Source organism: Mustela nigripes, chromosome 2 (assembly GCF_022355385.1).
Source record: "Mustela nigripes isolate SB6536 chromosome 2, MUSNIG.SB6536, whole genome shotgun sequence".
Taxonomy (NCBI): Eukaryota; Metazoa; Chordata; class Mammalia; order Carnivora; family Mustelidae; genus Mustela; species Mustela nigripes.
The window spans coordinates 92,260,440-92,284,558 of record NC_081558.1 but is presented as its reverse complement, the minus strand read 5'-3'; the positions used below and the strand labels follow the sequence as shown (position 1 = coordinate 92,284,558).

Here is a 24,119-nt window from a genome sequence, read left to right as displayed (position 1 = left end):
TCTATCTATCTCACTTGGGTGACCAATAGGCAATTTGAAGTAATCATCTCCATATGGTTATCTATCCCTAGGCAGTGCAAGTCTTAATGTCCTCTTTGAGCATTGAATACTGCATTTCAGATATGCTTATTCTAGGTAGAGCACCTATTTATATATGTTAAAAAAAAGAAAGAAAAAAGTGAAAAATTATAAACAACAGTTATATCGGGCATAATTGACATAAATACCACGTAAGAGTTAGACAGCATCAGTATCCACACTTTGATCATGTCATTTACTGAACACTCTGGCTATTTGGACTTTAATCTTGTTTGTAAACCTGAGTTAAATCTTCTCCTTCTGCCTGCCCCCAACCATAACACACCCATTCAAAAGTCAGGACTTGAGGCCAGGGGCACCTGGGTGGCTCAGTGGGTAGAGCCTCTGCCTTCGGCTCGGGTCATGATCCCAGGGTCCTGGGATGGAGTCCTGCATCAGGCTCTCTGCTCGGCGGGGAGCCTGCTTACCCTCTTTCTCTCTCTGCCTGCCTCTCTGCCTACTTGTCATCTCTGTCTGTCAAATAAATAAACAAAAAAAAATCTTTAAAAAAAAAAGTCAGGACTCTTCAAGAACTTTCCTCATGCTTTTTCTGTCTTCCTTTTTGGCTCTTTTATTAATGAGAAATAAAGCACAGCTGGTTCAATGTTCTTTAAAAACACTCCCTACTCTTCCTAGCTGACCTCACAACTCCCGTCCTACACAGGGGGAGATAGCGCAAAACATTTTCCTCTGCTTGGCAACCCACCTTAAAAAAAAAAAAAAAAAAAAAAAAAATCCTATCTGGCAGCTCTGTAGTTCTGCTCTTCTATTACAACCCCCCCCTTCCCCACCCATTCAGTGAAAGTGGGACTGAAGACAAGTGAATCTGACAGATTTCAGGGCTGTCTCCCGATGTGGGGTTACTCAGATTATGACAGCCTAATCCTTTTGTTACCGGAGTCGGGTTCTAGGACGCCAGACTCAAAAATCAGCGGCATAGGCAAAGCTTTACTGGGGCTGCAGCTGAAGGGGAACGCAGAACCAGCAGAGAATAGTTGGATTGACCCCTGGGAACAGAGAGGAAGCCCTGCCTATGTAAACTTCCCACTCGGGTTCCCGCTCTGGACCAACAGGAGACTTAAAAAAAAAAAAAAAAAAAAAAAGGTGGGAAAGTGCTTCAGTTTGAATGGTTAGAAGGGGCTCATCACGACTGGTCAGAAAGGCCTCCCCCTGATTGGTCAGAAGGGCCTCATCCTGATTGGTTGATACTGGCGGGCATCTCAGATAACTCACTGGTGCTTTTGGGGCCACGGTCCTCTGTTTTAAGTCAACTCCTGTGTGGGTCGGTGTTCTGGCCGCACTGTGGTTATGTTCCGTGAGGTAGGCGGTTTGACAGTAACGGCCAACAGAAAGGACCCCAGGTGCGTCATGTTTTTCACTTGGGTCATGTTCTGAAATCCATGGCTGGGGAAGACAGCGGCAGTTCTCACAGCTTCACCTTCTATACCAGTGGGTTCTAGAAGAATGTCTCCATAGAATGGTTGCTAGCTCTTCCAGATCATATATTTAAAAACAGATAGAAGTGATAAAACACCATTAAGGCAAATTCATCGTTGGTTCCAGTCAGCGACTCCTTCCAGCCAGCTGAGCATTACAGAATAGACCTCTGGTTTGGTTTGAAACTTGTCATTTATTTTCTGGCCCAAGGATTGTCTGCTCAGCTCCCAAGTAATGCTGAATCTCTCTTTGGTGTTTAAAATCATTCCTTTAGTGTTCTTTTTATTCATTGGAAAATGGATTCTTTTTCCCTCCAGATTTTGAAGGTAAATGCTTGGGTGGGACAGTGATGTGGAGCCATCAGTTGAGAGGCTATAAGAATTCCAGAGAGGAGCACGAGTTGGATTCAATCATATATTGATTTTTAGCCCAGTAAATTGTGGCTGCTTCGTTGCAAGGTAACAAGTACGCTGCGCTTTTCAGAAAGAGATGTGATCAGCTTTTAAACAATAAAGAGGAGCACTGCTGGGCAGAGTGATTCGATTTAAATCCTCATGAAAGCCAGTGGTGAGTTTAAAATAAACAAAGCGACATTAAAAGCCATCGCCACACCCAGAGCCCAATGTCAACTATAAAACAGAGATGGGAATTTAAGCCATCCAAGGTGAATTTTAAAGAAATTGAATCCCTTTGAGGATAACGGACTAGATTTAGCCGAAATACCTCAGTGGCAATGCATTTAGTTATCCCTTTTCTAGGCATGCAGGAAGAATTCAGTATCAGAAAGGCCCTCTGATGGGCAGCCACTGAACACAGTGAACAGGAGGCATCATTTTCCTCTAGAAGGAGTGCTACTGTTTGCGACTAAGAGGGCACAGATTTTCTGGCTGCCATTCCTTCTCCTCCTACTCTGTGCCTTGTCTCATGTGTCCTAGTAGTTCCTTGTCAGACCCCTTTGGGTTTCCAAAGCTGTGTGTTTCAGCTAAAACCTCCCCTTTCTGAGCAGAGGACCAGAGTTCATACTCCTGAGATTCGTGTGTGGAGATTTCTGCTGCTGGTGATGCTCCTTGAAGAATCAGACTTTGTGCTCCTGGTTTTAAGCTTATGGGGTTGTGTTGTGTGTTCTGTGTTCTATTCCTTGATGATGGAGAGCTTTGAGCCTCACAGTATTTGTGGGTTCAAGATGCCCTGGAATCTGCATGCTGAAATGTGCCTTTGGCCACTGGTAGACTGAGGAGGCCTAGGGGCAGGCTTTCCTAAAACTGAGTCTGTCTTTCTGGGCAGTGTTTCTCTTTTCCTAGCCCAAGAGAGTGCTATTTGTGTGTGTCTGGATAAGGTTTTGACACTCTAACCCATGCCTTTGTTTTCCTTCTTGTATTATCCCCTGTTCCTTCTTCCTATTCATACTTGCTCTGTGTTCATTGCCTCAAGGAATGCATTGGGCAGAGTAAAAGGCAGAACAGTTTCTTCTAGAACTTTGTTCTAGAGGCCTAATTCTTAAAGGGAGAGGATAGCTTAAAAGTTTCCAGAAAAACATTCAGGGAGAAATTCCCACCCCAATCTTGATCTAGAACTTAGTTCCTCAGGCTAGTAAGAATAGGAGAGAAAGAGATTTTGGAGCCCAGACAACAAAGAAATCAGCTTCCTGGCCATGCTTTGGGCAGACTGTGAGACTCAGCAAAAGCAACTCTGTGGTATAGATTGGGCCACTGGCCACATTTCAGAAAAAGGCTCACCTACCATACATAAAACAGAAATAGCTGTAGGTGTTGAAGGAGCCACATGGACAGGGACAGCAGCCATGTCACTAGTAACAGATTATATACAGATGGCCAGTGGTCAGGTAGGACTCTCCCACTTCAGTGTCTTGGCCATGGGATAAGAATTTAGAAATAACGTGTCACAACCTAGGGCACTGGAAAATAGTTCTGGGGATTGAGGTTTACTTTGTGTTTGAGAAGCCACATCTTATTTTTTTCTTCTGAGCACATAGGAAGACCACATTTTCAAGCTTCTTGTGTTTAAGGTTGGACAAATAACTAGCCCAATGAGCTGCGAGTAGAAGTGACATGAGTCACTTCTATACTGAAGTGGAGGAAAACCCATCTGTGACCCTCCAGCTTCTTCTTCTGCCACGTGTTGAGATGACAAGTATCCCATGACATACCTTTCACAGCCTGAGTCCCTGAGTGACTACGGGGAGCACACTCTCCCTGCTCACCTGTGCTAGGCATGTAGCATAAATGAGAGGTGAGCCAATGTGGGGTTAAGTCACTGAGATTACAGGGTTAATGTGTCCCTTGCAGCAAAATTCAAACTAATCTGACTGACTGGGTGGAAAATCTAGAAATTAAATTAAATTGAAGTAAATAGAGTATGATTTTCTATATCTGTGAATCTATAGATTGAGATCTGTGCCTGCCAGAAGGGCCTTTGTTGTCCATGCATCTAGTGTGGTCACGTTGTAGGTTTTGACCTTCTCTAGGTCTGGGACTGTAATGAAGTCATTGGTCACCAGTCCCAGGCCCCAACATGGAGCAAGAGAAAGTATCTAGAAAGTACAGTGTCTCACCTGTACTGAAGATACATCACCAAAATATCGGGTTTCCTTTCTTCCTGGTGACCTGCATCTTCCTTTGGCATGATGAATGGGGAAGCAAATGGGAAGCAGAACAAACATAAGGAAGAGCTATCCTTTTCTTGTTGAATACCATCCAGTGCCAGGACCTTTGCTGGACCCAGGACACAGAGGAACCATGGGCTGTCCTTAATGTCAAGTCTGAGGGTGCAAGGAGATAGGTGCTGTCACAGTGATAGTACAGCACACGGGAAAAGAGGACCAAGAGTGCTGGAAAGAGCAGAAGAGGGAAGTGGAGAAAGCGTTTCATGAAATCAAGATGGAAAGGAAATAAAAAGGTCATTTACAACGTGTGTTTGAAATGCCTTGTATACATATCTCCTTTAATCTTCATAATGATTCTGTGAGACAATTGTCAGTGACCCTCTGATGAGGTGGGGGCCATACCCAAGGCAGATGGTGCTAGGGAGGTGTGTCCCCTGGCAGGGTGGCTAAGGGAGCCTGTGGGCTTGAGCACAGGGCCCTGGGAAGAAGCTCCTTTGTCCAGAATTGAGAGAGTGGAGTCGCTGGGCTAAGGCCTAGAAGCTAGAGGAGGGATTCTGAATGACACAAACAAGGAAGAAGTTTGCATCTAGTAGAGAGTCTTAGAATCTGAGAGGCAGGCAGGAATGGGCAGGAAGCTGAGAGCCGGACAGTAGGAGTCTTGTCCTGGGCAACAATCTGAGAATAGGGGTCATGGCCCCCACTGGCTTTTCTGTGCTGATTGCAGTGCAACCCGAGGGGCTCTGACCTTATTACAGGAGGAAGGATGGAGGGTGGGAGCAGGCAAAGATGAATCATGGCAGGTGCTGCCTCTGGTTGGGTTTGTAGGACCCAGCCAGTTAGGGGCAGAGTCTTAGTGAGGCAGGCATCTCTGAACCAGTAGATCCCCTTCCATGTTCCCTGTATCTCCCCATCAGTTTGAGAGCTACATTTAACTGTCACATTTGACCTGTTGTGGTGTCAGTGGTATGAAAGGATTATGTAGGCGTGGTGGTGGGTGGTCCCTGAAATGCAAACATTGACTTCTTGTAGAACTTACTGAGAGTCCGTCTGGTCTATTGCTTAGCGAGTGATACACATTCAGTTACCTCGCCTTTCATTTTGTTTTAGGGGGAGCTATGAAGGATACAGTCCTGCCTGGTTTGGAGACAGCCTCTTTTGAGGTTTTATGGCATAGGTCAGGAAGCACCCCTCTTGCTGCCTAGCCCAGCAAAAGGGTTTAGGAGAGGGAGTGCAAGGATATTGAGACAGGGCCAAGGTTCCTTGCTTTCATCAGTCCCTTAGAAATTATATAAGAGAAGTGCTGGGCTTGGGTTCTGGCTGGGCCATTGCCTAGATGAGTGATGTTTTGGGACACTAAAAAGCCCCTCTGAGTGCTAGGCTGTCATTCATTCCTCCTTTCAGTCCTTAGAATGAAGTTCAGACTCCTTGCCAGGTCCTACACTTTCTTTCATGGTTTGGCCTCTGCCCACTTCTCAGTGACGTCTGTCACTGGGACATCTCCTTTGTTATTTTAGTCCTGGGGCCTTTGTTCTTCCTGTTTCCTTTCTCAGAACATATCATCTCCTGATGTGTGCACAGCCTGTGTTTTCTCCTCATGCAGGCATTGCTAGATGCTACTTCCTCAGAGGGGCTTCTCTGACCTTCCTGAAGAAGCTGCCCTTTCCTCTGCTTGGTCATTTTCCACCTCATTCTTCTAGTTTGTTTTCTTCTTTGTACTTAACTATCATCTGAAACCTTCTTCATTCTTCTCTTATTGTGCACTTATTTTCTGCTTGTCTCACCTCCCTCCACATGGAATGATTTTGGGGACCTTATTTCATTTATTGCCTGTCCCCAATAGTGGCACATTGTAGGTAGGTGCCCAGTAAATACTTGTTGACTAAATAAATGGAGATGGTTATTAACAACTATCCTGTTTGCTTCATAGGGTGGCTGGGAGAATCTGCTAAAGGGGTACCTGTTTGAATGTTCAGTGGTGCTGGCTTAAGCGTGGGGAGTTATATCTCTTGGTCTTGTGTTCTCTGAACATGCATCATGACTCAGAAGACCAGATCAAGGAGAGGCAAGATGACAGAAGGTGCAGCCAAGGTAGAGAAGAGAGGGGCATGGTGATTGCCTTTGTGGGTGCTAGTGTTGGTGTATGAAAAAAATGACCAAAGCTGCTGATATTCCATCTAGCAGTTGTCTAAAAATCTCAGGTTTGAGATCTCTGCTTCAGTTCCTGGGAAAGTTCCCTCCCTACTGTAACAGAAGTTCCCAGTGTTTCCAAGTTTCTAGAGGTAGGAAGATTAGAGGAAGGGCCATTGCTTGGGTCTCAGAGGACCTTGGCTTTGTGGCCCTGAGCAAAGATTTCACTTGTCTGGCTTCAGTTTCTCTTCTTCAAAATGTGGTGTGAGAAATTAATAAAGTGAAACACTGGAGTGGAGTCCTGAGGCTAGAATGGGAAGTGGGTACCCTTTAATGTCAATTACAGAAAGAATTGTCAATTACAGAAATAATTGTCAATTACAGACCCCAACAGAAGAGGCAACAGGAAAGAATGATCAATGATCAAGGCCCAAACAGGAAAAGATACCTATTTAATCTTCTATAAGAAATCAGCTACTCTTGTCCCTCAGCCAGGAAGAAAGCTTCATCCCCCTGAACTCTTGCTTTTTTCCAGTGGACTTTCATTTAAAACAATTCTCCCACCTTCCTCCTCCTCCTCTGTAAAATAATCTTCCCCTCCTTCCTTTGTTTGTTGGTCTTGCCTCTGGTTTTTGTCACAGCTTGCACATCCTAAATTATAGCCCTCTGCTATTCCCAAATAAATCCATTTTTTGCTGGCAAAGTTACTTTTATTTTGAAGGTTAACAGGGGTTGAGAGATGTATTAAGCTACTACTGTTCTTGCTAAAACAATATGGTGACCTCAGGCAGCCTCTCTTTGGGCAAACATGTTCAACAAACTTTTATTAAGTTCTAAGTCCTCATGTGTAAAATAAGGAAGTGAGACAACAGGTTCTAAGCATCCGTCCACTTGAACTTCCTAGGATTGGGAGTTGAACTGGAACTTGAGACATTGTGTTAACAGTTTCCATGCGCAAAGAGCCACTAGGTCACTAGGGCAGCCTAGCAGTTCTCTGGCTGAACTCAGAAATCTGCGTGGCTGGACCTGCTGAGGAAGTAAGGATAGTATCAGAACTCACATTTGCGTACAATCATCTGTTTGCATAGAGTTATATTCGTTTTCTTGGCGTGTGAGGGGGCTTGTTTGAGAAGAGAGCATCCTGATACCTTGCCTCCCCCACCTGCCTTTTTGTAGAGATGTGTGTGCACTCTTACTGTGTCTGTGCCCTCCTTGAGCTCCCGCTGGCCTCTGTGTTCATGCTGTCAAGTCAGGAGCAGAAGTGAGGATGGCATGACCTGTAGGAATGGTGGGGGCAGGGGTGGGTGTGGAGGACCCAGAAGGCAGGCTGCTTAAGAGGAAGCTCATCAGAACTTCACTAGTAAACCTCATTAGGAAAGTGGCAACCCCAAGGGAGAGGGAGGCACTGTCTGCCAGGCAGAATGAAGTTCCTTGTCTGCTACTAAATATTTCCAACCAAGGGGTTATTTGTCATGAAGAGAGCTCAGCAGGTGATTATCATGTTACTCTTTAGCCATCAATTAACAAATGTCTACCCCTTTGGGTCATTTCTCATAAATCAGTTTTCCCATTCCCTTCATTATTTGCTTGTTTTCTTTTAACAGCTTCTCTTGCACTGTAATTTATGGAGCCCCATCATCCAAGGGCGAGTACCATTCTTGCTCTGAATCCGGGAACAGCCTTTTGTGGAAATTTAAAGGACAGGTGAAGGAAAATTACACAAGTGAAGAACACTTAGATTAAACGTTTCTGATTCAGGGTTACACTCTTTTCCTCCCCAGCCCCATCCCACAAATGTGAGGGGCAAAGGGCCCTGGGGTGGGAGTGGGCGAGTTATTGCACGGGGCATGGTTTGTGTTTTCCCACTTGAATTTCATTGTGTTGTTTCCTCTCATATTTATTACCACTTAAGGTTCATTTACATTCTCTCTCGGTCCACAATGATCAGAGCAACACCTCCCAAATTAGCATCATTTGCAAGTTTCATTAACATGCTGTTTATTCTCCCTCTTTCAGATCATTAATAAAGATGACCCCTGTGCACCCTACTTCCCCCCCAACTCCATACATTTCCATTTGTCATCACCCTTTGTTTGCAGTCTTTGAGCCAGTTTTAAATTTATGTGGCAGCGCTCCTTACTAAGCCAATTTGAATTAATTTTGAGTGTAACACTTTATACCACTATATCAAATGCTTTTCTTATAGTTGCATGCATTCTATCAATAGTATTCCCACCACCTTTCTATTTGGTATTCAGGTTGAAAACTCCCAATTCTGCTTGGCATTTTAGTTCTTTAAAAGTCACTGTATCCTCTCTACTGACTAGGGACTTTCTCCTAATTTTTCGTTTATTTTGAAATGATTGATGTTACGAAAGAAAGGATTTTGAGAGCTATTTATGGCAATCGATAGCTTTCATCTTTCTTTCCCACATCTGCTATTGTGGTTGAGTAAGTAATTTTGGTGAAATCCCTTCACATTCTGGGATGCATGAGATCTGGACCTCCTATTTTGAAGGCTACAGATTTCCCAAATATTCTTTCCCTTTGTTTGAAACCATCTGAGTATCCTTTTTTTTTTTTTTTTAAAGCTGTACACAAATTTTGAAGATATTTTAAATGCCTGGCATATATATCAATTCTCTAGAAATGTTTTTTGAGTTAATGAAATGAATATAATGACTAAATCTGTCAGTCATTCATGCTTCTCCCTAATCTGTACTATTACTTCATTCTGTGGAAGAGTGAGCAGTTAAGAAAAGATCAAAACTGCTAGTGGAAGATAACATTATTGTCATTAGTACTATGGTCCTTCATTTATTTATCTCACATATATTTACTGAGGTTTTACCTTGACTAGACACTGTTCTATGCTCTGAGGATATTGCAATGAACAGAAAGAATCTTTTCTTCTTATACAGTTAGATAGATAGCAAACATACAGATATGTAATATCATTAGATTGTGGTAAGTGTTATGAAGAAAAATAAGGAGGGATAAAGTAAGATATATAGAGAGATTTTGCAACATTCAGAAGCTAAATTTTATATTTGGAAAAAAGTACAATTCCAGAAGCTCCACCGGTAGAAACAATGACTAATACAGAACTTAAAATTTCATTGAAACAGGTATATAGCCAGGTCCTTCTGGAGATCTGTCCAGCCAGATGTGTCCATGCCAGACCAGGACCTTGACTCTCATAGTTTCCAGACCCATCCAGTTCAGGTGTCTTTGAAAAGACCTGAAGAGTATTATCCTTCTGAACTCAATGAGGCTGAGCTAAGACCTGGTGGAGAATGCTGAGTTTTCCCTATGAACTACATGAGGCACAGATTGCCAGATGGTTAACTTAGTATGAAGGTACATGCAGGGAGCCACAGTGAGCATCCAGATCCAACAAAGAAAATCTAGGTGGGAGTCTGCAAGTCTGCAGTGTGTCTGCATTGGCTACAAGTTGGGGTGAGGATGAAAATGTTGGGAGGACCTCAGCTTCTTCATGAGTTCTCCAAACTACCTCTACTGGGTGTGCTCTGAGCCATTATTAATAGGGATCATTGTCCCTAGGTGAGGTCATGTGTATAGCAGATTTCATAATGACCTTCATTGTTTTTTAAAGTTAATGTGTTTATCCCATTTTTTCCCCATTTTTTTCTTTATAACATCTTTTCATGGAAAAATGGTTGTTTCAAAATGCCCAAATGACTAAGTCACTTTCACAGTGGAAACTTTAAAATGATTCTCCTCCTCCTATAGGATAGAGTTCACATGCTTAGCCCAGATCTCACAGCCTCCCTGCAGTTCTGCCTTTGGGGTCTGAGAGGACCAAGTTTCCTATGCTCCTTGCAGGCTCTAGAGTATGTCCCATCTCTCTGTCCTGCTCCTGATGTTTCCTCTGAGTAGAATGTTCTCCTCTCTTTACCTGCCAACTCCTGTTTAGCCCTTACGCTGGATTCCTTACGTCAGCACCCTGGACATCTCTCTACCTTCATTCTTAAAAATCACCTATGGGTTTCTAGCACAAGAGGGACAGTGTCTTATTAATTTTTCACCTACAGGACCTACAGGCACAGAATTGGCATTTGAGAAATGTTTGTTGAATTGAACTGAAGATGGGAGAGAAATGAGTGCTTATCAATTCCATTTTGCTGTTGAAGAGACTGGGGGAGGGTAAAAGAAGAGCCTACCAGGGAGGGTGAGGCATGACCAAGGTCATCCAGGGCAAGCTGGATGGCACCAATAGTGAGCACAAGGCAGTGAATACCTAACCCACTTGATCTGGATCAATTTCACAGGTGATTTCAAAGCACTGTGAACTTTCAGTGCTCAGCCAGTCTCTCAGTGTATCTATTTTGTTCAAAATATTTCTGATTTACAATTAATGATTTTGGGTGGTTATCACAGTTATCAGATCGCCTATTTTTGTTGCTAGAGTTTATTCTTCTTGTGAAAGTTCTTATTCATTTTCAGGTTAAATAAGATCTGACTTTTATCCCCAAAGGAACTTATATTTCAAACCCCTGATTTGAGCAGGATTTTGGTTTGAATTTGGGTTTGACTCATCTCTTTGATTAAAGGCTTATCTTCTAAATAACTTGTCTTAATAGTTACTCTTTCCCTTTCCAGACCTTCTAAATTTAGATAAATGAGACCAATTATCGCTTCCAGAATGTTCAGTTTCTACTCCAGTCCTAGAATTTGTTCTCTAAGAGATGTTGATTTCCTTCCTGTGGGATCATTTAAATTCTGCAGTTTCTCAGTTAGTGTCCTCACCCTAGGGGAGGAGGGCTGTAGGTGGGGCCTGCTGGCTGCTGGTTCCCCAGAAGCCACAAGGGTGCGCATTTGGCCTCCTGGGAGCCTGGACATGGCCCACGGGGACATTGCTAGCTGTGGACAGAGGGCTGTCCTGCGGCAAGGCAGCTGGTGCATGCACAAGTCCACTAGCGCATCGTGTCTGTGGATACCCAGGTAAGGGAGAGGGGCCTCTGAAAATGTGCTGTAGAGACATGAAACCTGCAGGGGGAGGGGATTTTTTAAAATCCTTTTCCTTTTTGTCACTTCCAGAGATTTTCTTGAATGAATGATGGGGCGATATGGAACATCATTCATGTATCACTTCAGTATATATTTAGTAGCCCCCTGCTGTGGGCCAGGCACCATGCCACAATGCGCATATGGGGTGAGCAAGAAGAGGTGCCCCCTGCCCTGATCCTGCAGTCAAGGTGAGGAGGTTGCTGTTCACAGTCGGAGGTGGTTGGGGGGTGGTTACACTCAAAATTCTCTTCTGCTGCTGAGAGAATTGTTTCCAGCAAGGTTTTAGAGCTTGGGAGTTCAGCCCTGAAACTGCTTATGATATTGTAAGACCTAGAGGTCGGAGAAGGAACCGGAGGGCTTCCTTCCTCAGATGTCTCTCTGCCTATCTCATTGAGTTCCAGCCCTGTCAGCCTGACCACTCACTCGCCCTCATACCCAGAGCCTCCCCACAAATTGTGAGCCTGGCTCTGGGTCCCCAAGGCCCCAGCAGACAGAATTCATTTTGGGTGGACACAGTCAGCCTAAGATGTGACTCCAAGTCTTTAGAATCTGAGATGGTTCCATTGTGGTGGAGCTGAAGGTTTACTCTGCTTGATCTGAGCACACAAGGCTCATCAGCAGTAGGTTAAATAGATTCAGATGAAGAGTGACTATTTACTTGCTTTAAAGTAGAATCATTACAGTGGCCCAGAAGTCTGCATTTCTCTCTGAACAGTGTGGGGTGACTACAGCATAAGCACAGACCAGCTCTGCTCAGAGAAGGGAGCTCTTCGCTGGGATCCTTGGGCTGATCCCAGCTTTAGAGGGTTTCTGAGTGCCATCCAATCGTATATGAATTTTTTGTGTGTGAGTGTGAGCATATGTGCATTTTTTTCTGAGAAGAGGGTCTGTGGTTTTCATCAGATTTCTGACAGGGTGCGGAGTCTGGAGTGGAGGGGACTTGATTACATTCCTTGGTTCCTTCCTCTTTTACCAGCTGGGTTGGGGGAGTCATTTGGACTCTGTCTTCATCTACAAAAGGGTGAAATAAGAGCACTTCTCTCAGAGGGCTGTTCTAAGTAAAAAAATGAGAAAACCTAAGTAAACTATGAGCTTTGCAAACCATAGACTACTATACAAATGCCTAGGATGACCATGTGGTTCCCCCTTTTTTCCTCCCCGATTCTTCCCCTACCTACAACCTGGCTATCTTCTAGCTGTTCTTCAAGAATCAGTTCCAGAAGCACTTCCAAAAAGGCTTTCCTAGTGCCCAGCTTGCTCTGTCTGGGTAAAGTCCTGCTTCTCTGTGCTCTTACCACCTCACCCCCTTAGCTGACCTCTAATAACACATTTTACTCTATTTCAATCATTTACTGACCTGGATACTGACCTTCTATCCAGACTGCACGTTCCTTGAAGACAGGGATGGTGACTTGGTTGTTTTCTCTGCATGGCACAGTTTTAATGTCATTTTGTTCAATCGGTAAAATGTTAGTTATTTTTAAATTGTGCTTTAATGAGCTAACTACTAATCATTTTTATCTATTCATCAAAGGCAGACTTAGTTCTTTTTACTATGTGTAAATGAAAGTGATAAAATGGAATCCTTTAAGAGCATCTTACTACTGTCTATTAGGTTGGCCTTCTAGCAAATTAGGCTGAATTAATGAGGGTTCATCTTCCTCTGTTGAGGGAAGCAGGGAATAAGGCAGTTGCATGCTGCAGTATTAGGCTAGCCTCATGCCTGGCCACAGTGATGGTCCTCCTTGTCCACAGAGCAGCCCTTGCCTCTCCAGCCTGTTACCTGTGGCACTGCTGCCCATGGTTAGAGGTGGATAGGTCTGGGCTGGGAGCTGCACAACACTGAGAAGCACCTTTGCTGGCTTCCCCTAGGCACACATTGCAGGGACAACAGGCTCCTCTCCCCCAACCCTGTGCCCTCTGCCTGCCTCTTGGCCCCTTTGTCAGGTACTGCCACCCTCCTTAACACTCTCCACCCCTTTCCTTTGCTATTTGTTGGCGGGTTATTCCCAGTAGCTATGAAGATCTTCCCAGGCTCTTCTCGGCCTCTCCAGGGCTCTTCTCTATTTTGTCTCCTGCTCCCGTTTTAGGAAGTACCCATGTTTTCCATCCGGCCTGCTTTTATTTCTTTTACTGGAGGGGAAAAGGAATTATGTGCTTCCCACTGGCTTCAGCTCAGCTGGTACTAGACGTTGTGTAGACTGATGTAACGTTACCAAGGAGGAAATTATTAAAAGGACGAGGCTAATTTTCTAATTCACACCTGGAAAGCAAATCTGATGGTGCTTGCACAGATCTTTAATGAAATAACATTGTTTAAGAAGTTTCCAGAGAAATTCATCACTAATTGATTTTTGAACTGTGGAAAAAGATAACACAGAGAGATGAGATATTAGTCTCTGTCTGGCCTGACTCCCCCGCAAGCTTTCTCTTTGCGTAGTTCTCTTTCCCATGGAAAATCAATAGCAGCTTCCTGAATTGGCCTTGTGGATGGTAGGGCCCACAGGAGGGCCCATGTTTGGATGTGATATGTTTTCTTTCTGCTTTGGTTTTTCTTTGTTTGGGTCCTGCTGTGAGGTCTTGGTGAAAGATGTGGGTTTCCACAGTGGAGCTGGGAAATTCATTTTCTGACTCAAGTAGAAGGCAGCGAGTCAGAGAGCAGCAGGTTAGGTTAGGTGTCCTTGAAAGTGGCAGTTCTGTAGTGGGGACACAGGGACACAGCCCTCCCTTCATCCCCAGGGGCTTCCCAGACTACCTTAATCCTCAAGATGGATATATATATATATTCTTTGAGGGGGACCACCAATATTACCTCATTCTTATATTAAATATAAACAAAAGCAGTTTTTAAATTTTGTTTTAAAAATTGACCTGGATATTTATAGCAGCATTATCAACAATAGCCAAATTGTGGAAGGAGTCCAAATGTCCATTGACTGATAAATGGATAAAGAAGATGTGGGCTGTGTGTGCGCGCTATGGAATATTACTCAGCCATCCAAAAGGAATGAAATCTTGCCATTTGCAGTGATGTGGATGGAGTTACTATATATTATACTAAGTGAAATAAGTCAGAGAAAGACAAATACCATATTATCTCATTCATATGTGGAATTTAACAAACAAAACAGGTGAATACAGGGGAAGGAAGAAAAGGAAAAAGAGGGAGGCAAACCATAAAAGACTTAATGATAGAGAACAAATTTTGGGGGGGGTTGGATGTGGGCAAGGCATGGGCTAGATGGGGGATGGGCATTAAGGAGGGCACTTGTATTGACCACTGGGTTTCATATATAACTGATGAATCCATAAATTCTGTTCCTGAAATCAGTATTACACTATGTGTTAACTAGAATTAAAATAAAAGCTTGAAATTTTAAAAAAATTAAAAATTGACCTGAAACATTTAATCCCATTAAAAACTGAGAGCCAGCTATGCAGAATCAGCTCCACGATAAGTGGCCTAGCCCCTCACATAGCTTGCCATAATTATCTGTCCTTCCTCTGTAGAGTTTAAGAAGCTACTGTTCCTGAGTGCTGGCTCCTGGGCTAGCCAGAGAGGAGGGCTTCTCTTCTTATCTCCCAGTTGATGCACACATGACTGGTCTCTGAATTTAAAGGAATTATGAACATTGGTAGGACCCCAGATCTCAGAAGAAGTAGTCTTGCCTTACAGGGCTTTCCTCCAAGTGTGGCTTGCAGTCAACCTTAAGGCAGGTTGACTCAGCTTGAGGCACCAGGCATAAATCCAGGCACACCCTCTATTGGGGATGTAGCGGGGACCTAGTTTTGCCATCAGAGAGCTCACCTCTAGTGAGATAGAAGAGTCATGATGGGGCTCAAAATGCTATGAAATCCTTGAAGGCAGATGGAGGGACCAGGAAGACTTCCTGGTGAGGGCTATCAGGGCTGAGCCTGGAAGGAGGGATAGTTGTGGGATGATACTCTTTAACCTTTTCCCCTAGGGAGCCTAATACATGCCCCAGTGGCCCCCACCTTAGCCTTTAATATGGGGAAATCCTATTTATTGTATCAGAAGTATTCTTTGTATGATTTTTCTACCTTTCTTGTCAATTTATATTTAACTCTACTCTGTACCCACTCCTCATATAAACTGCCATCTTTGCTCTTACTCGGGGGCTACTGGACTAGTTCTCAGCAAAATAACAGTTCCAGAGTTTACTCTTGAATTGCTCTTTCCATTTTAACATTTCCTAACGTGGTTAATACAAGGGCAGGGGATTTCAGACCAAAGGCATGTGAATAAGGGAGGCAGTGTTGCTGACTACATCTCCTTGACTCTTCAGATTATGTTTCAGAAAACCAAGTCTGGTTACTGGGAGGTTAGCTTTGGTCTGGGTGGTCTGGATGTTGGGTGCCTCTTGGAAACCTGGCTGGGTGTGTGAGGGGAGGTGGGAAGCACTGTCTGGCCCACAAAGATCAATGTGGAAGCCTTGTTTTGCCAAGGTGATATTGACTGAGTCAAGAACACTAGATTCAAGGACCATCTCTGCCATTGCCTATCTTGGACAAGGTCTTGTCCTCCCACTTCCTGCCTCTATAAATCCCAAGAGTAGTTCCACCATTCTGGAAATGTCTGTAATGGGTATATAGTCACTGTATTAGTGTTCTCCACAGAAAGAGAACTAGTGGGATAGCTATGTATCTGTATCTGTATCTGTATCTATACCTATCTCACAGAAATTGGCTAATATGAAAAAAAAAAAAAAAAAGGCACCTGGGTGGCTCAGTGGGTTAAGCTGCTGCCTTCTGCTCAGGTCACGATCTCAGGGTCCTGGGATTGAGTCCCACATTGGGCTCTCTGCTTGGCAGGGAGCCTGCTTCCCTCTCTTTCTCTCTCTCTCTCTGCCTACTCATGGCCTCTCTCTGTCAAATAAATAAATAAAATCTAAAAAAAAAAAAAAAAAAGAAATTGGCTAATATGGTTATGGAGGTTGAGAAGTCCACATTCTGCTGTCTGCAGGATGAAGAATCAGGGAAGCCCATGGTATAGTTCATTCTGTGTCCAAAAGCCTGAGAAGGAGAAACTCTAGTGTTTGAGGGCAGGAAAAAATAGACATTGTAGCTCAAGAAGAAAGAGAACTCATGGTTCTTTTGCCTTTTTGTTCAGTTCAGCAGATTGGATGATGCCCACCCATGTCGGTGAGGACTGCCCACATTCTTTACACAGTCTCCTGAATCAAATGCTATCTTTTCCAGAAACACCTCACAGACACACCCAGAAGTAATGTTTTACCAGGTATCTGAGCATTCCTTAAGCCATTAACCATCACATTCATTCTTCTTCTCAGGGCAATTTATGGAAACCCATTAGAGTCCTCCTAGGAAGTGCATTTTATTGGGGTTGTACCCACAACCTTATATGACAACTTAGCTTGTGAAATGATATTGGTAACTATGATGCTAGTATGGGATTTTTCCAGTGTACAAGTGTTTTATACCCATGATCACTCTGGGTCTCCAAGTTACCCCTATAAGGTGGCATAGATTGAGCATTTAGTGCATGTACATTAGATGTATCACCCTTTTCAACCCTCCAACAGTTCGGTGAGGCAAATATTATTAGTATCTAAACTTTTCAAATGAGGAATCTGAAGCTCAGAGAGCTAAGGTGTTTTGCCTGAGGTCACACAGTTGGTAGAAGTCTTTGGGGGAGAGTTTCATTCTAGAGCAGTGGTGTGCCCTCCTGCATCTTCTTCGAACCCCTGTAATTCCAGGGACCTCTGAGCTGAGTATGCACTAAAGCTATGCAGTGACAAAGGGGTGGAAGGGCTGCTGTGCTTTTAGCTCTAAGCACCCCATAAGAACAAGTCACTGCAAAATTCCTACGTAGTTTGGCCACAGGGGCACCATGACCTAGCAGAGTTGTATAAACCTAGGGGAGGGATGCTGTTCAGTGGAGCAGGGAGCTAAGGGTCTGAACTGGAGAGAAAGCATGAAGAGAGAAAAAGGAAAGTAGCTATGTTATCTGGTAGAGAGCAGTACAAGGGATGGAGCTTTTAGAGCAATTGAAGACAAGTCCTAGTAGCTGAGAGAATGGCTTCAGAGGTGATGAAAGCAACAAGGAATCTTAGGGACGAGAGAAGGAGAAAATAATTTTTAACTCCTTAAACAGCATAATAGGAAACAGAGAGGGGACATAAGGTCAGTGTCAAATATTTGGAAGACAGTGATGAGCTCTTGTACAGTTCCAGTGAAGGCAGCATACAGAGGACTCTGGTTACATTAGTGCTTTGTAGCAGGTGGGTTTGGTTAGCCTCTAGGAAGGATTTCTTGGATGCAAGGTGTTTTTAACACTGTAACAGATGTAGTCAAGATACTGGGAGTCAAGAGGATATCTGTCAAGCACTTGGGCAGCCAGAATTCTTGGATGCTTTTCCTGTGTTTGGAGAATTTCTTGCCTTCTGAGTTTGTGCCTTCTCAAGGGAGAAGCCAGAAATGGGCTTTCCCAGTTTCCCTTGAATTAAGGTCCTCTCAATCAGATGACACCTGTGCCAGGCTTCAATTAGGAGGCCACTGATATTAGGAAGCAGGTGTCAGGAGGGGTCCCCTCAGTCTAGGGACTAGGCAAAGACATTGAGCATCCAAGGCTTTCTGGCAAAAACACAGGGTGTACTTTTGTTGCAACCTGTGGTTTCTGTGCCAGTGAGGATGCTGGCAAGGACCCGATGGGAGCAATCTGGAGGGTGGCAAAATTTATTTGTTGTTCCTGACTTCAGGGATGCTGAATATCCTTTCATGAATTTTTTTCCACTTAAATCATCTACAGAGGATTCTTTTATTTGCAATTAAGAATCTCGACTGGTACCAACAGTCGAGAGAGAGCTTATAGAGTCTCCAAGACTTTTAGGACTATTTAAAGTGCTCAGGGGTCACTTCAACATGATCAGAATCTGTATCAATTAGGTTCTTGGTTGCAAAAAACAAAACCAACTTTAGGTGTTTTAAGCAGGAAAGGAATCTATCAGAGGTTTAGAGACTCAATGGGTAGCCAGAGACCCTTGAAATATGGGAAGAAACCAAGAGCTTGAGTCAGAACCCTGTTATAACAGGGCATCTGGGCCAGGGTACAACATTTGCTGCACCACGATGCCACTTGACCTTCCATTAGACACCAGGACTTAGATGCCCCTGAAGCTACTAGGAATAAACCTGATTGTCCCAGCATCTTTATACCACTCACCCTAGCTTCTGGGTTGAGGGTCCCACACTCTGCACTTCCAGGGAGTAGAGACAGGCCAGAATCGCCCCTCTTTGGGCTTGATGTGGGAGGCTGGTCACTATACTCCACCAGTATTGTATACAAAAAGAAGAGAAGGGCCATTAGATAGAACCATAGTAGATGTCATAGCAGGGCACTATCCTTAGCTCCTGGTGCTATGAGGTATTGTACTGCAAAACATAAATGGAGTACAGACTCTTAACAGATGAAGACATCTTCATACTGCAAAAATCATCAAAGTGGCAAAACCCCATTTTTTTCTATCCTAATTTTATTGTTTATTACATATATATTTTTTAACATTCTTTTCCTTTGTCTTCATCCCAAAGAAAGTTCTGGGGCAGTGGCATCCAGTGCTTTAAGATCCATTCATCCATCCATTTACTAAGCTCTGGGCTTGCCCAAGACAGGTGCTGGTGATACAGACATGAATGAATAAGGCAGTTTCCACTTTAAGTAGCTCAGTCAGTGGAAACTGCCTTATTCATTCATGTCTGTTAGATTTTGTTGTTGTTGTTGCAAGGTAACGAAGTACCCTAAATTTAGTGGTTTAAAGTTAGTTCACAGTTTTGTAGGTCAGAGGTCCACAATATATCTGCTCAGGTTGAAAGCCAGGTGTTGGCTGGACTAGGTTTCTGTTCAGAGAGACCGTGGGAAAAAATCCACTTCTAAGCTTATCTTTGTTGTTGGCAGAATATAGTTCCTTGAGGTTGTAGGACTAGAGTTCCCATTCCCATGTTGGCTGTCATTTGGAGACTAGTCTCAGTTCCTGGAGGCTGCTTCTAGGTCTTTGCCATACGCCTTCCTCCCCCCATCTCAGATGTAGAACCTCTTCTTTGGGTTCAATTCCTCTTGCACTTTGAATCTCTGGCTTTCTCTTTTTCAAGGAAACTATTTTTAAGGGGCTCTTGTGTTCAGGTTAGGACTACCTGCTTAATCCCTTTATTTTAAAATCAACCATATAGCATATACAATATAGCATTATGGGAGTGAAACCCATCATATTCGCCATACCAGAGGTTATGGAGGGTGTGTACATGGGTGTTGGAGGGGGGCAGGTAGGAGTAGGATGGGAGGTCTTATAGGACATCTTAGAATCCTGCCTGCCACACAAGGTGAGATATACAAAGTGGAGGTATACATAAGGAATGCTGGGAATACAAGGAGGCGTGTTGCTCCTAGCTTTGGGGGTAGGGGAAGTTGGAAAGTCTTTTTGGAGGGGTGTCATCTGCACTGAATTCAAGTTTGATAAGGACTTAGCCCTGTGAAGTGAGGACCGGCCATAAGGAACATCCCAGCTAGAAGGAGTGGCTTCTGGATCAGGAGTGTGACACAGCACAGTGTATCTGACAATAACAAGTATGTGTTGCTAGACAGTAAATATTTTCCAAGGAAAGTAGTAGTCAGACAAGGACCTGGAAAGTTCCAGAGGGGTCAGATCAAAGAAGGTTTTACTATTCTGATCTGGAGGAGTCAGATCTTTGGGCCCCAGCCTGGAATTTCTGATTTGGGATAGGGCCTGAGAATTTGGATTTCTAACAAGTTCCCAGGTACTGCTGATGGTGCTGGTCTAGGACTGTACCCCGAGAATTGCTGCTCTGAAGAATGAATGGGAGGAGAGCAAGGCTGTGGGCCCAGTTGGGAGTAATGGTGCTAGTCCAGCAGGAGATGTGAAGGCTTTGGCCAGGTTCAAAGCTAGGGAGGTGAGGGTAGAGATAGTGTGGAAGGAATGGGATTGATTTGGGAAAAGGCTTAGGAAGCCAGGCTGGGGTGTGGGTGTGAGAGGCGGCAGGATCACATTAGGGCTGACTCCCACGACAGAGCTAGAAGAGATCTGAGGAGTTTTCAGGTCTAGTCATCCCATTTTTCTGATGGCATTCTGATGCCCAGAGAGATCAAACGACCTCTTCTTTAAGAGCACATGGAGTTGGTGTTGACACAGGATATGGGACCCAGATTCCCTGGCCTCCATGACACAGCCTTTGTGAGTTGCTTTGGAAAAAAGAAAGCAAAATACAAGGAAGGCAGCTCCTAGGCCTCCCGGCATCCCCTTGTCAGCCTCCTTCCTGCGGCTCCTGGCTTTCTTTGCCTGCTCCTTGGCCAAACAGGCTTCCTGTAAAGGTCACTGCAGCCTGTGTATAAGAGGAACAGCGTCCCAAAATGTAAGGTTCTTGAAAGAGAGGTCAAACTTATCAAAGGTGTTTTAAGTCCCCTAACTGATTTCCTTTCAGCCCTGGGCTCTTGGTTGCAGGAGAATTTTCATGGCTGAGAGAACCTACTAGTGACAAATTTGCTGAAGCGTGGAGACAAGATTGGGAAATTACAGCACGCTCCTTGGATTTCCAAAGGGACAGATACCAAATGCGGACATTCCTTTTCACACACAAAATGTTGGTGTGCACACACACACGGTGGAGATCAATCCTAACCCCCAAAGGCCCCTTTGTCTCACTGAAGCGCTTATTAAATGAATCTGTGTTTCCACTGGCGGCTCAGAGCCATCTAGAAAGAGAACACAATGCCATGTCAGTCAGTATTTGTTACTGTCAGAGCTTTCCTCGCAGTCGGCCCCTTGTTTATTGTCTTTTTGGGGCCGTTTTATCCGTTTTCTGTGGGCAAAGTCATTAATCTTCCTCCTGGCTCGGGTGCTGGGCGTCCCTGACAGCTGGGGTCCTGGCTTCCTGGGCTGCTGGATAGGGGCACCTCCCAGCCGAGGCCTCATGGTGCTGGCTGGCGCTTTGACTAGAGTGAGGAGTGAGCGGAGCCCTAAAGAGGACTGAGAGGAGGAGGGGAGCAGATGTCTGTGGCTCTCCAAGGCACTGGGGATCTGCGGCAAAGGTCATTCTGTTTTTGAATCATCTACAGTGCACCCTGACACCAAAATACACTTGGTCCTATGCAGAATCACTTGATAAAGAGGCTAATGAAGTGGAAAGATGTCAGCAGAGCTAAGCAGGCCAGGCTCTCGGGGATGCGCCATGATTCAACCTCCTGTTTCCATGGAAACCAGAGAGGCTTGGCTTCTTTCTTCCTCTCCTTCATTTTGGAAGGTCTCTCCTTGGTAACCTTGACCCTTTCACATTGGCAGGCAGAGATAAGGAATTCCATTTTCCCTTATCTGGTCATGGTTGGCTGGTAGACACTGATGGGTCTGTGATGGGGGAGGGGTGCTGGCCAGGGGCTCTGGAGTGCCTTAATTCAAATGCATGAAGTGGAGGGTGGGAGGCGATAGAAAAGGAACACAGTTAATTAAGGTTGATATTGCAGAGAAGGTTGTTTTCTGAATAATAAATTCTATGGGCTTCAAAAACAAGTCCAATTAAAGGAGTGCAAAAAGGAGAGACCGCTGAAGGGCAGAGGAGGACAGGTTTGGTCAGGGGGTGTTTTGGGGGGTGGGCTGGCGGATATTGGCTGCACCTAAGGGGACCTTTCCATGTTGGGATCTTGCTACTCAGAACAAATACTGTTTGATGATAGCTTGTGACATTGCTGGCCATACAAATGCCCTTTGCTTTGAGCAGTGGGGTCATTTGTGGCCTCAGCTAATGCAGAAGGGCTTTGAAGTTGATCCAGATGGGAGAGTTGGCCTTAGGTTGCAGTCAAGGAGAGGGATTTTTCTTCAATTTAGGCTCATAAATGTTGCTTCTGGGCAGGTGACTTCTCTAGCCATGTTGTCCATCACTTTTCAGTTCAAGTGCCCCCTATATCCTTATGTGCTCTGTGTCTTCTGGAATAAATTATTGATTGAGAAAAATCTATTTATCCCTGGTTAGTCAAAACTTTGTGCTCCTTGGTGTTGGTCATCCATTCTTGGATCAGACAGAGGAGGGTATGACCAAAGGCATGTGTTGCTAAAATAGTAGCCCACTGATCCAAGCCTTCCCCTCAATAGTAACTATGGCATAAGTTCTTAAAGAAGGAAGTAGTATCAGGTTCCCTAAAACACCTTTGTTATAAGACTCCTAGCTTAACCTTCAGCTTACAACTTCAGAGATTGAGTGTATACTTTTAAAAATTATTATTGTAAAGTTTCAAGTCTTAGCATGCGTTCTTCCCGTGTAGTAAGAACCTTATTTTACAACTGGGAGTCAAGAAACATATCCATAAGTGTATGCAGGAGCTGAGGGAGATCAAATTTGGCTTGGCTCCCCAGGTGGAAATTCTCCACTGATCATATTCTAATTGATGGTCTGTCGCACTTGGAGCTAGGGTAACCTGACTGGGAAAAAGGCTGGAGGGAGTGACAGCCCCTCTTCTCCAGCTAGTTGAAAAATGGCTTAGAGGAGCATTGAAAGGAGAAAGGCTTTTTCCTAGCTTCACCTAGACTGTGGGCAGAGACTTCTTGTGTATGATTCATCAGTAATGGACTGGTCAAATAAATCATGTTACTTCTATAATGGAATCCAACACAACTATACAAAACCATGAGGAAACTGGCAGGATATGGAAAGCTTTCCAGGGTTGATTATGAAGTGAAAAAAAGCCAGAGCAGAGCAGTGTGTATATTAGGTTTTGACTCCTATTTAAAAAAAGGAGATAAACAAAAATATATCTTTATATATGCTTGATTTGCATAAAGATACTCAGGTAGTGCACACAATAAATAAATACAAAATAAAAATAAAAATGAAATAAATGGCCCATGGAAGAATAGGGTTGAGAAGTAGATGAATGGGTTAAAGGACTGAGAGACTATATACATCAATTTTCAGGTTAATTTTTGAACCATGTAACATTTATTAGCTAGCTCTTTGAAAATCAAATTATAAAAAATATACAGCTAAAATTACAAAATGGAAAATGAAAATATAAAAAAGGGCAGGAAAAGCCAGTGAAGTCTCCTTTAAAATATTTTTGCTTATATTCTTACTTTGGGAATTCGTTCTCACTTTACTTTCTTGTTCCCTCTTGTTTGTTTCTTTCTTTTTTGCCTTGTTAGAGAAGGGATTTGGTGAAGAAAAAGAACACAGAACACAAAACTGATTTTTAGAAGTTTTCCTGATTCACCTTTGACATGCCTGTGTGAAAAAAAAGTTCCCTCCTCCCCACCAAGCAACTATAAAACTGGGTAGCACTATCAAAAAACAACCATTTAGCTTACTGGTAATAGAGAAAAGCATTTATTCATGAAAATGATTGAAGTTTGGGTTAAGAATTGTAGTTTGTGGTAACCTTGCGTGGGGCTGCTCCCATCATTCCTCTACATCTACAAATAGTACGTAGGGAAGGCCATAAAAACTAGCTGTTTGTTGCCACTTCCAGAAGAGGCTTGCTTGATTTGGACCATTGTCAATTAAAGTGGTGATCTTGGCAGTAAGAAAACAGGGAAGGCTAGTGGCTTTGATAGTCTAAGTTTGTGGGTCTCTTTGGGACATGCAGTGAACTAACATACTCATTAGAAATTTAACGGGAGTTTCTGGGAGTGAGACAACCATAATAGGCTTGATATGTTCTCTGCATACCCTGGGTTGATTGAGGCTGTGCATATGAACAGAAGAAACGGGAGTGAGCCTAAGCCATCTGCACATTCCTGATCAATAGCGCCTGGGCTCATGTACTGAGGAGTACGTGAGACAACCT

General features: G+C 43.9%; 1 long non-coding RNA gene across 1 annotated transcript in view; it reads left to right on the top strand.

Moving 5' to 3' along the window:
- The window catches only part of LOC132011811 (uncharacterized), a 170,664-nt gene that overhangs the window by 106,682 nt on the left and 39,863 nt on the right, over window positions 1–24,119 (top strand). The gene's annotated exons all lie outside the window — the stretch shown is intronic.